A 12329-nucleotide genomic window follows, 5' to 3' on the forward strand; every position below is an offset into this window, starting at 1 on the left:
TGGCACTATTTGCGCCATGACTAGCATCAATACCGGTACCGCCACCGACTTGGCGGTATGGGGACTTACCGGTCTACTCCGACCTTGGCGGGACCGTAAGTCCCCATTTCAAAAGCCATTCCCCATTCCCATTTGAGCACTCATAGGGCTCAATGGGAAGGCGTCAATAACGGTACCGCAAATTGCGGTACCATTATTGACCCCGGTATCCCTTTACGGGTCCCATCCATAATGCCTGGTGAAACCAGGCATTAAGGGAGGGACCCCCAAAGGTACCTCGGAATAGGGCGCAAAGGGATTACCGGCACCGGTGTCATTACCCCTATGCGCCCAGGTCGTAATGACCCCCAATGTGTCTTTCTGGAATTCTATACAATAATTGCTAGGCTCATTAAAGGTTTATTTCAGGCACACTTCAGGGGGTGAGTCAATGATTTAGTCTGTTCTTAAATGCCTCAACTCAGCCTTTAATCCTTCTGAGGTCGATAAATGAGTACTAACACAGGTCGGGTGATATTGGGTGTATATTTTTTCTATATAAAGATAAAGCACTTAAGTGTAAGTGCTATATAATAACACATCATTATCATTTGGTCGTGGACGTCTGCTTGCACTCACAGTAATTTGGTAATATGGGCCTATATACACTGATCTTAACGATACATATGGCGATCCATTCTTGTATGAAATGTACATCACATTATAGCGATATCGTAACCATATTTTTTGTAGTGTACTATGCTATGTGATAGCACTTCCTGTTTTGTCAACTGGTGAAAGGTCGCATTCCATTGCATCCCACGATGTCACTTTGGGGTGGGATCAAATGTCATCACTTCCTGTGATGTCACCAGGGGGTCAAGGGTCGCGTGATGTCACTTCCGCTACCCCAGGCATTTTGGTGAAATGACGTCCCTGAAAATACAGCAAATAATGGTAATATGGACATGTGATTATAACACTAGGAAATTCATGTGGTTACATGATCGTTTGATCTCAGTACCTACAGTAGGGTGCCACCTTTGCACATACAATGTAGTCACAGTAAAAAAAAAAACCACACACACACACACACACACACAACGTTGCCCAACCGTTTTTCCAACTCCTAGCCACCTAGCCTAAAATTTAAATGTCAGTAACAAACAAAATCGGAAAAATGTTGCTTTATTTCCTTACTCAGACATTTTGGTTTGCCGCTCAGTAAACAGCATAGTTTGGCAAGGGGATTCTATGTCACCTGAACACATGTTCTTCAGTCTTGTGCTTTCATGTAACATAGCAATGCATTCTGGTAGTTGTAGTGTTTTGTTTTGGTTTCAAGTGGATTGACATACAAAAAACAATGATTTTCAGAAGAAACCCCGGTGGGGATCCAGATGACATGGAGTCCCTCATTTGATCATCCTAACACATTGCATAAGCAAGATCATTAACATAGCCACCTGCTAGATGGCAATACATGAATACACATTACTCCTTTCCATATAGAATGCCTTTCCTGTGGCCATTTACCTCCCCCCCCTATCCTCACAACATTCTACTTCTGCAGATCGTCGCTGATCCTCTTGATTAAGGTAGAAAAAAAACAAAGATCTTTTAGTCCACCTTAACCCTCATCCTTCCATTGTGGCATGCCATTGTTATGTTAAATGTTAAATGTGAAAGGTATTTGTACCGCGCACCATCACCAACGGAATTGGTCCCCAGGCGCTCTGGCGGATCTGCAAACGATAAGGGGGGAAGGGTTAGTAAGGTGAAGAAGGAGTAGGATAGTGAGAGGAGTGGTGTTCTGTTGGCAGCTTCAACTCGGTAGACACTGGGTGCTGAGCTTTGGTGCGGGTATTGGATCGGTGTCAGTCCGCGTGTGCTGTTGCTCCAGCTTATGTGTTGTTGCAGTGTTGTGAAGTGCGTGCGGCTTGTGGTGCGAGAGATGGTTGTGTGAGTTTTTGAGTGAGATAAGTATGCAGAGTTTGAGGTTATATTGGTTAGTGGGTTACCTGACCTTTTGCATGCTAACATTCACAGTATTGTCTAAGTGTGGCACTTGTTGGCCTTCACAATCTTATCTAGATGCGGCGCAGTCCAATATTCCGAATTCTATCTTGGTGTGGGCATGCTAACATTCACAGCCTTATCTAGATGCGGTGCAGGCTGGTGCTCACAGTTCCGGGTGTGGCACATGCTAACATTCAAGTTTCATGTAGGTGCGGGCATGCTATCCTTCAGTCAAGATCCTATCTAGATGCGACACAGGCTAATGTTCACAATTCTATCTAAGTGTGGACATGCTAATATTCACAATTCTATCTAAGTGTGCACATGCTAATATTTACCAGTTCTATCTAAGAGCGGACATGCTAACATTCACGATTCTGTCCGGACGCGACGCAGGCTAATGTTCACAATTCTGTCTAAGTGTGGACATGCTAATATTCACAATTCTATCTAAGTGTGGACATGCTAATATTCACAATTCTATCTAGATGCGACGCAGGCTAATGTTCACAATTCTATTTAAGTGGGACATGCTAATATTCACAATTCTATCTAGATGCAACGCAGGCTAATGTTCACAATTCTATCTAAGTGTGGACATGCTAATATTCACAATTCTATCTAAGTGTGGACATGCTAATGTTCACAATTCTATCTAGATGCGACGCAGGCTAATGTTCACAATTCTATCTAAGTGTGCACATGCTAAAATTCACAATTCTATCTGGATGCGACGCAGGCTAATGTTCACAATTCTATCCAAGTGTGGACATGCTAATATTCACAATTCTATCTAGATGCGACGCAGGCTAATGTTCACAATTCTATCTAAGTATGGACATGCTAATATTCATAATTCGAAGTGTTATGCAGCAGTTGTCACATTGTCCTAGTTATGAGGCAGTTTTAGAATGTTGTTTCACAAAGAGATGCTATTGTGGGTGTTGGGAGCCACACTCAAAGACTAAACAGAAAATTAAGTCTTTGGCTGCATTATTGGGGGGGGGTGGATATGGGCAGGGCAGGGCAGGCTTTTGTCCTCTTCCCCTGTCCACGTGTTGCTGCTGCCTGTTATTGATTGTACAAATGACCGCCCATGATTTGCAGGCTGTCCCTGTTTCAGCCCGGGCCCCCTTCGGTGCCCTGGACCATTGCCTGATTTGACCGCTGCTGGAAATGGCCCCAGGGGTTGGAGAGTTTCGAAAGGTAAGCAAGCACACACAATTTTTGATCGTTCCTCCTTTTTTTTTTAAGCAAAATATTGATCCATTCATGAGAGGCTCAGGCTGTTGCCAAAGAACACTTCAGTGAAGAGGCTGCTAAATCACCTTAAACAAACACTAATTCTTGGAACATATAACCCTAAAATACCTTGTTCTGCCTAGGCCCCTTTTGAGACTTCACCCTGCGCAGTTCACCATTCTGGCAGACGTTAACCGTGTATACATTTTACTCCTGAAGTCCTCTGGCACAGCATCCTGCACACCTCAACCGAGGGGTGGTGTTGTTGGGCCGGCACATGGCCACTCTAGTGTTCAGTGGCTGCTTCTCTTCTTTTCTTCATTCCACACCACATGGTCCATAGGAACAGCTCATTGCCAGTGTCATACTGAGGTGATATGACCCGAGGCGGCGGGCCCAGCCTGTTGGTAACAGCCTGGCACCCAAGTTAAGGGCCTGAGTGAAGCATGGGCCCCTTGAGGTGGGCGGCAGTGCCGTTACAGACAGTGTCGGCCCAACGCCAAGGGTGACAGTACCATCAGCACCCACGAGTACACGCAGATGCTAAGGGCTGTAGAAAAAGAAATGGAAAACAAACCTTTCTTCAGTCCTCCAACACTGCTTCCGGAATGGGAGTTTGTCCTCAGCGTTGACCGTTAGGGGTTGGCGGGGAGGGGGAAGCTGGTGAAGTGATAAGAAATAAGCCATAGCATCTGTCACTTGTCAGTCTCAGATGCAGGTGCACCGCCTGCAGGCAAGTCTAGCCGAGAGATAACCTGCAGGTGGCCAATACCATGTGAGCTTTGAACTCCGTGCTCCAGCATTGACAGCCAGATGATGACCCATCCCCAGCCTCGGGGAGCACTTTGCTTCTCCTGCCTGATGACTGGTGCGCTGATGCCCGCTGCCTCCTCTCTTATTTAAACATGCTGACACTACCAAATATGATTCGAAATCAAATGGCGGTCCTGGAGAGGCAGGGGTAATTTGTAGTAGAAATGGAAGTCAAAGTGGTACCTGCATTTTCTCGAGCTCACTCCAGTTCCGACCCTAAGCAGTCAGTAAGTGGAGAGGTCTGCAGACAGACAAGACATGCTAGGCCGACTTTCTCACCATGCCGACTATGACCCCAGAAAGTTCACCCCCTACAGAAAACATACCGGAGACTGTACCACAAGCAGGTCGGACAACAAGCATCGGCCCCCTGAAGGGGCGCTGATGCATGAATTATGCAAAACAGGGAAGTTCTGGGGTCTCTCTACTGGCCTCAGTCGCGGGGAGCCTCAACCAGATTTATTAGCTCACTATCTCTATCACAGAAGAGAAATATCCACAACATATCAGTCTTTGTCCTGGACAAGGGCAGTCCAGCAACAAAATGCTAGGTAATTCTCTTCTGAACAAGAGTACCAACAGCAACCCTACACATGTGTGTTGGCCTGGCTGGGTCTCATTAGTGAGGTGGAGCTGGGCCTCTCTAAGAACAGTGAGCAAGGGGTCAATGTCTGGTTTACCCTACTAATTTAGGATGAGACCCAAAGTTATTTTAAACAGGGGGGTTCCGGGAGTCTCTCTACCGGCCTCAGTCACGGGGGAGTCTCATCGAAATTTTGCAGCTCACTATCCCTTTCACAGAAGAGAAATATCCAAAACATATCTGTCTGTGTCCTGCCCAAGGGCAGTCCAGCATGGAAATGCTAGGCAATTCTCTTCTGAACAAGAGTACCAACAGCAACCCCAGACACGTGTTTTGGCCTGGCTGGGTCGCATCACTGAGGTGGAGCTGGGCCTCTCTAAGAACAATGAGCAAGGGGTCCATGTCTGGATTACCCTAGTAATTTAGGGTGAGACCCAAAGTTACTTTTTAATATGCAAAACAGAGGGTCTCTGGGAGTCTCTCTACCGGCCTCAGTCGAGGGTAGTCTCAACCAGATTTTTTAGCTTACTATATCCCTCTCACAGAAGAGAAACATCCACAACATATCAAGCACAGCTCCACCTCACTGATGAGGGTCAGCCAGGCCGAAACATGTGTCTGGGGTTGCTGTTGGCACTCTTGTTCAGAAGAGAAGTCATGAATCAGACACGAGTGATGAGCACAGGGGCAAAGTATGATGGCTGTCAAAAATACAGAAAGGAATAGAATGAATGGATCAGGTGGAAACAGTAAGGAGAACAAAAGATGGGCAAAATTGGGGACAAGTTACAGGGACATTAAAACAAAGAAGATGGACAAATTGATAGGGTCAAATAATAAATAAGTACTGCAAAAAAAGAGCAGGCAGTTGAAAAATAATAAAAGAGTAAAATGAACTCTGAGTTGGCATAAAAAAAATAAGAATACAAGAGTCAGAAAAAAATCTATTAAACAACAGGCAACCAGGCAAGGGTTAAACATGGCTTTGAGCAAACAGAAATAGGATATGAAACTTTAGAAGGATCAGGCAAAATAACGAGAGGAAAACTGCAAATATTAGAAACAACATTTAGTAAGGATGTCGACAAACAAGAGTAACTAAAAGACAAAAAATGTATATGGAATGGATGTGACCGAATAAAAGAAAAGACCACCAACAAAGAAAGTAGTAACAGTCAAACAAGAGTCAGACATAAGAGTTAAAGAAAAAAACATTCAGGAGAATAGATAAAATGGCAGCCGAAATGAAATATGATTAAAGACTGACAGCAGCAAAAAAAGCAGATTTTGGAATTTAAATAACAACAAGCATATCACATGTAGAAAAGTACCACTATAAAAAAGAAATTAAGTATAAAATGCAACCAGGGCCTCCCGAGCCAGCTACACCAAATAAAACACCTCAAACTATCACACAAAGCCAAATAGGATCAGCACAAGCCAGAAACAAAAAGTTAGAGTTCAACAAAAGTAGTTACAGATTTGGGCCAAATCATTAACAATGCAATATAAACTTTTGTGAAAACAGGATGGCCTTTCTCTTCCTGATGTTACAGTCATTCACAGTCCTGCTGGGTGCTGGGGGGTGGGTTAAGTGTCCCCCACATTTCTTTCTTGTCTACGTGTTCCACCATCTCAGTTCCTCTGCTTCTCATGCTCTGTTATGGAGGAGTTTCCTCTTCAAGGGTCTCTGAGCCTATGTGCACCCACTAGGCCTGATCAATTGTAGACGGTAGGGTAGGGTAGTAGTGCAGAATCCCCAGAACTCTCTTGAAAAGGTCAATAGGCTGAGTGAGTCTGGATGCTTTACTCTTGTTTCCTCATCACCTCCGTGTGCAAGGGTTCTGGCATTCTACCAATGTTCCATCCTCACTTCGATGGACCGCCACACTCTTGTGCCAGTGGGAATCTCTCTTGCAGCACCTGTCCTATCCCCTCAAGCCTGTCGCTTCAAGTACACCTCATCAAAGTTCTGCCACATGCTCATATCTCCATCCTTCAAGGTTCAACCTTTTTAGTATCAGTTTACCTACCTTCTGATCCCCCACAATCTCACAATTTTTGACTCCCCCACTTGATGTCTCTTTACAATCTTCTTCGTCTCTCAAATAACTCCTTTAACCTCTTTTTGGTCTTTCCTTCCAGTCTACTTAGTTTCTCTCATCTTCCCACTGACATCCTCAAGTGTTTTCATTCCCAATTTTCCTCTCTTTCTCAGATCTCCTCCAACCTTTTCCTGGGGTTTCCTTCCAACACTCTCTCTTTTTAATGTTTTATGCAATCTCTGTGATACTGTCCTCTCCTCCCTTCACTTATTTTCTACCTCCAGCCTACCCCTTCAGCTCGACATTGGCTTCCTCTTTACTCTTTCCTCCACCATCTCCTTCCGCTCCACCGAAGCCTCCTCTTCACTTCTCCTCCACGCCTCCATAGCTCTATGATTCTGGCCAATTCAGCATCTCATACTCCCAACTCCTTTCACCCAAACCCTGTCCAACTACCCATTCCCTTTTTAAGGTAGGGCCAATCAATTCATGAGTTTGGACACATTTGTGTTTTGGTTACAACTCCAATGAACTTGGAGCGTTGATTCCCTGAATATAATCTCACCTGTATTAAAAGGAATTCTGACTCAGTGTACAGAGATGTAGACCAAGTAGACTTTAGACTCTGCCGCAATCTTGGGAATTAGGTGTGCTTCCCAGATGTTTGAAAGTGGATCCCCTTCACACCCTAATGTGAATGGACAGAAGCTGTGCATGTTCTGCTCTGGATGACCCTGGCAGATCGCTCTCTGCTCTCCATCGGGATCCAGCAGTGGCTGCGAAAGCTCTTCCTTGGATGAAACCAGCAAACCGCAACAGAGTTCAAAAATTCCTATATGCCTTACAGAGGTTTTCCACTAGTAAGACCTCCACAAAGGGGGTATAATGTAAAGTCCTAGTAAGGGAAAAGATGCTATAAAGACAAATGACAGTCTCTTAAATGAAATGGAGAATCAATGGCATGCCACCCGTTAAAGTTTGCTCCCTACGTCCTGGGGTATGGAAAAGTGATATGGGGCCTCCCACAGTACGTTCTGTGGCCCAGAATCTAAGCATAGATGGAAGCTCCTGAGCCTCTGAACCAACCCTCCCTCCATCCCACGGCACAAGCAGGGGTCTTTGTTGTCACAAAGTATATGACCATAATATGGAGGGAATAAGAAAGTCATAAAGATGAACACACAAATTGAGGAAAATAAAAATACAGAGGTAAGAGTGAAAACAGACAAAAACCAACACGATGGGAGATTATACAATAAATGAGAAAGAGGGGAAGAAATTAGTTGACCAAAGGAATACAATTAAAAACATGGGAGTCCAAAATTACAAGTGGATTTTGTTTTAAGTAAAATGTGAACCCTGGAAAATGTATTTATGAGTGTTGTATTGACCTTTTCACAACCCTGTGTTACTTTTACAGATGAAGCCACACGTTTATATGGATTTTGGATCCCTCTCTTCCCTTTAATTTCTGCACTATTTCCCCTTCTTCCATAGCTCTCTAAGCTTCTGGAATGTGCCGTGTATTGTCAAGTCTCGGCCTTTATATCCTCCAACCCTCTTCTTCCCTCTTTTCAATCTGCTTTCCGTCAGCACCACTCCACCGAGACTGCTCTAGTCGCTGCCTGTAACTCTCTTCTTTCTGCACCCTATTTAGACATTCCTCCCGCTTAATCCTTCTTGATATATCTGCTTCATTTGACACAGTTGATCACTCTCTTCTTCTCTTTCTCCCTTTGGTTTTACCACCTCTTTTCTTAACATGGTTTAAATCTTGCTTAACCAACCACACTTATTATGTTTCTTGGGCTAGCAATGTTTCTACTTTTATCTTTCTTTCTCACAGAGTTACTCAATGCTTTATACTTGCACCCCTCCTCTTTTCTCTTTACACCTGTCCTCTTGCTGTTATCATCTCTTCTTTTGGGCTGTCCCACCACCTCTACACAGACGACACTCAACATTTTCTCTCCTTTTTTTCTTTTTCACCTGAAATTCACACTACTATTTCGTCTTGTCTTTTGGCCATTTAATTTTGGGTGGCAGATCACCACCTTATACTAAATTCTTCTAAAACCGAGGTTTTTTTCTTTTCTGCTCTTACCATTTCCCCTCCCTGGACCCCTCCTTCTATTCCCCCCCCCCTCTGTTTTTCCACTTTCTTGTCTCGCTCCTAACCTGGGAATTTACCTGGATTCTTATCTCTCATTCTCTAATCACATTTCCTTTTCCACTCGTTTTTGTAGTGTCCATCTTTTCAATATACGTAAGGCCAGACCTTACATTTTTTACATGCCACTAGATTTCTTATTTCTTCTCCTATTTTCTCTTAACTTTCCCATTGTTCCTCATTACTCTTGGGATTCCTGCTTCTCATTTATATCCACTCCAATCTATTTATAATTCTTCATTTCATTTTCTATTTCCTTTATCTGCTTGTGATTCTGTTATCCTGCACTTCTCTCTGAGTTGGCTCTCTTTTCATTCTCAACTTAAATTGTATTTCCTGTGTCTTGTCTTTAAATCCGTTCATAATCTTGCTCCTCCCTATCTCTCCTCACTTGTTTCTTTTTATTCTCCTACTCGAGCTCTTGGATATCAATCTCTATTTCTCCTCACGGTTCCTCGTCCCCCCTGTGCTCAGTCCCATTTCCATTCTCTTATTTTACTTGCCCTGCTTCATTGGAATGCGCTTCCACTCGCTCTACGCTCACTTTCGTCCTACTCTCTGTTCCGAACCCAGCTCAAAGAACACTTCTTACTTTCCTAGTCCTTTCTGTATTTTCTCCATGTTGACACTTTTTTGCACTGTTTTCATTATGCTCAGCACTTTGGCATAAAGCGCTCTATAGATATAAATAAAATACAAAATACAATGTGATGCTTCCACTTTTAAAATTCTGGCCGTAAAAACACATCTTTTTGCAGCATTCCTTTTATTGTTTTTTTTGTACAGGCACACCCTTATGCCCCTCCCATCTTTTCAACCTTTCTATTAGTCCCCTCTATTGGGTGTGTTTAACCCTTTTAACAGTGAGCACACATTATTTATCCCTATGCATTTCATATCCGCCATTTTGTTCTAAGCTGACTATCATGAACACACTGATGCCAACAGAACCTGTCGTCCATAAACCTACATTTAAGAATTCAAAAAGCGTCATTTCATATCTCACAGGTGGCAGCACTGAAGTACGCCAAAAAGGGAAGGCACATTTCACTTTGTACAACTGGCACTCAAATTAGAAATGAGTTTGGTGAGATTTCACTCCTAAATTGTACTCTTGCAGAAAAGTCGTTTTTGCTTGCTAATGACTGAGGTTGAATCACGTATAAAGATATGTGACTCGTCTGTGTAGACCTGCACTGGAGTACCACACCAGACCCAGGCCCAGAAAGGCCATCTATAACTTATTTAGGGCAAGTATACCGCCATTGTTCTCAAAGGTCAACCCTGGGAATTCAGGCCTCAAATCCAAAAGGTGGGCGTTCCCTAATGTACTGCTTTGATTATATTATTTGCTTTCACGCCAGAAGGAAAAGGAAACCAAGGGAGACGGTTGCTGTACCATATAAGAGAGGCATTTACAAGGTAATTCATAGAATTTCGCACAGAAGTGGCGCACGCGGCTGGCGCAGTGTGCGCGTGCGAATGTCTGCGCCAGCCGCGTGCGCTAAAATCGATATCCGTGCACAGTGTATTCATGGATTTCAGCCTCCAAAACCAGCCGTGGCGCAGAGTGGCGCAGCGACCCTGCAGCTGTGCCAGTTACGCCCCCAAGAACGCCCTCACGCAAGGAAAAGCCATCAAAATTCACAATTCATCGCAAAGGGCTGTGCTAACCCTGGACCAGTATACAGGGCTGCCAAACAGCAAACGGCGAGCGGGGAACGTGTATTACTGGGGTGCGCGGGAAGTTCCACACGCGATTTCAGCAGGGTACATGTATTTCTGGGGTGCGGGGAAGTTCAACACGCGATTACAGCAAGGTACGTCTATTACAGGGGTGCGCATGAAGTTCCACACGCGATTCCAGCAGGGTACGTGTATTTCTGGGGTGCGGGGAATTTTTACATCTGATTCCAGCAGGGTACCAGTATTACTCGGGTGCACGGGAAGTTCCACATGCGATTTCAGCAGGGTACATGTATTTCTGGGGTGCGGGGAACTTTTACACGCAATTTCAGCAGGGTACCTGTATTACTGGGGTGCCCGGGAAGTTACACACGCAATTTCAGCAGGGTACGTGTATTTCTGGGGTGCGGGGAAGTTTAACACGCGATTTCAGCAGGGTAGGTGTCTTACTGGTGTGCGTGAGAAGCTACACACGCAATTTCAGCAGGGTACGTGTATTTCTGGGGTGCGGGGAAGTTTAACACGCGATTTCAGGAGGATAGGTGTCTTACTGGTGTGCGCGAGAAGTTACACACGCGATTTCAGCAGGATACGTGCATTTCTGGGGTGTGGGGAAGTCCCACACGCGATTCCAGCAGGGTACGTGTATTTCTGGGGTGCGGGGAAGTTTCACACGCAATTTCAGCAGGGTACCTGTATTACTGGGGTGCGCGGGAAGTTCCACACGCGATTACAGCAGGGTACGTGTATTACTGGGGTGCGGGCAAGTTTCACACGCGATAGGCCCTGTGCGAGTGGGGTATGTATATTTTGGAGGTGCAAGGGAGTCCTACATGTGAATTGGCAGTGTGGGTCCTCCCAGGTGTTACGTCTACACCCTCCACGGCCCCTGCAGGTAGACCACACCACAGGGGACTACCCTGCACCCCTGGTCATGTCCTGCAGGCAGCCCATCCACATGGGCTTGCCCCCCCAGCCAGGCCACATGTCACCTTGCACTAGTGATCACCAAAGCATTACCCCCTTGTACCCCCACCACACAGGGCACCTGCCAGCAGGCACACACTCATCTCCCCCAGCACCCCCACCCCCCAGCAGTGTGGGGCACCTGCCAGCAGGCCCCCACTCATGTCCCACCCATGTCCCCTTGCACCCCCACCCCCCAGCAGTGCAGGGCACCTGCCAGCAGACCCGCATTCATGTCCCCTTGCACACCCACCCCCCAGCAGTGCAGGGCACCTGCCAGCAGGCCCCCACTCATGTACCACTCATGTCCCCCTGCACCCCCACCCCCCAGCAGTGCAGGGCACCTGCCAGCAGGTCCCCACTCATGTTCCCTTGCACACCCACCCCCCAGCAGTGTGGGGCACCTGCCAACAGGCCCCCACTCATGTCCCCTTGCACCCCCAGCACGGAGGGGCACTGGCCAGCAGGCCCCCACTCATGTCCCCTTGCACCCCCACCCCCCAGCACTGAGGGGCACCTGCCAGCAGGCCCCCACTCATGTCCCCTTGCACACCCACCCCCCAGCAGTGCGGGACACCTGCCAGCAGGCCCCAACTCATGTCCCCTTGCACCCCCACCCCCCAGCAGTGTGGGGCACCTGCCAGCAGGCCCCCACTCATGTTCCCTTGCACACCCACCCCCCAGCAGTGTGGGGCACCTGCCAACAGGCCCCCACTCATGTCCCCTTGCACCCCCAGCACTGAGGGGCACCTGCCAGCAGGCCCCCACTCATGTCCCCTTACACCCCCACCCCCAGCACTGAGGGGCACCTCCCAGCAGGCCCCCA

This window comes from Ambystoma mexicanum, chromosome 7p (genome assembly GCF_040938575.1).
Source record: "Ambystoma mexicanum isolate Mex_15411 chromosome 7p, UKY_AmexF1_1, whole genome shotgun sequence".
Taxonomy (NCBI): domain Eukaryota; kingdom Metazoa; phylum Chordata; class Amphibia; order Caudata; family Ambystomatidae; genus Ambystoma; species Ambystoma mexicanum.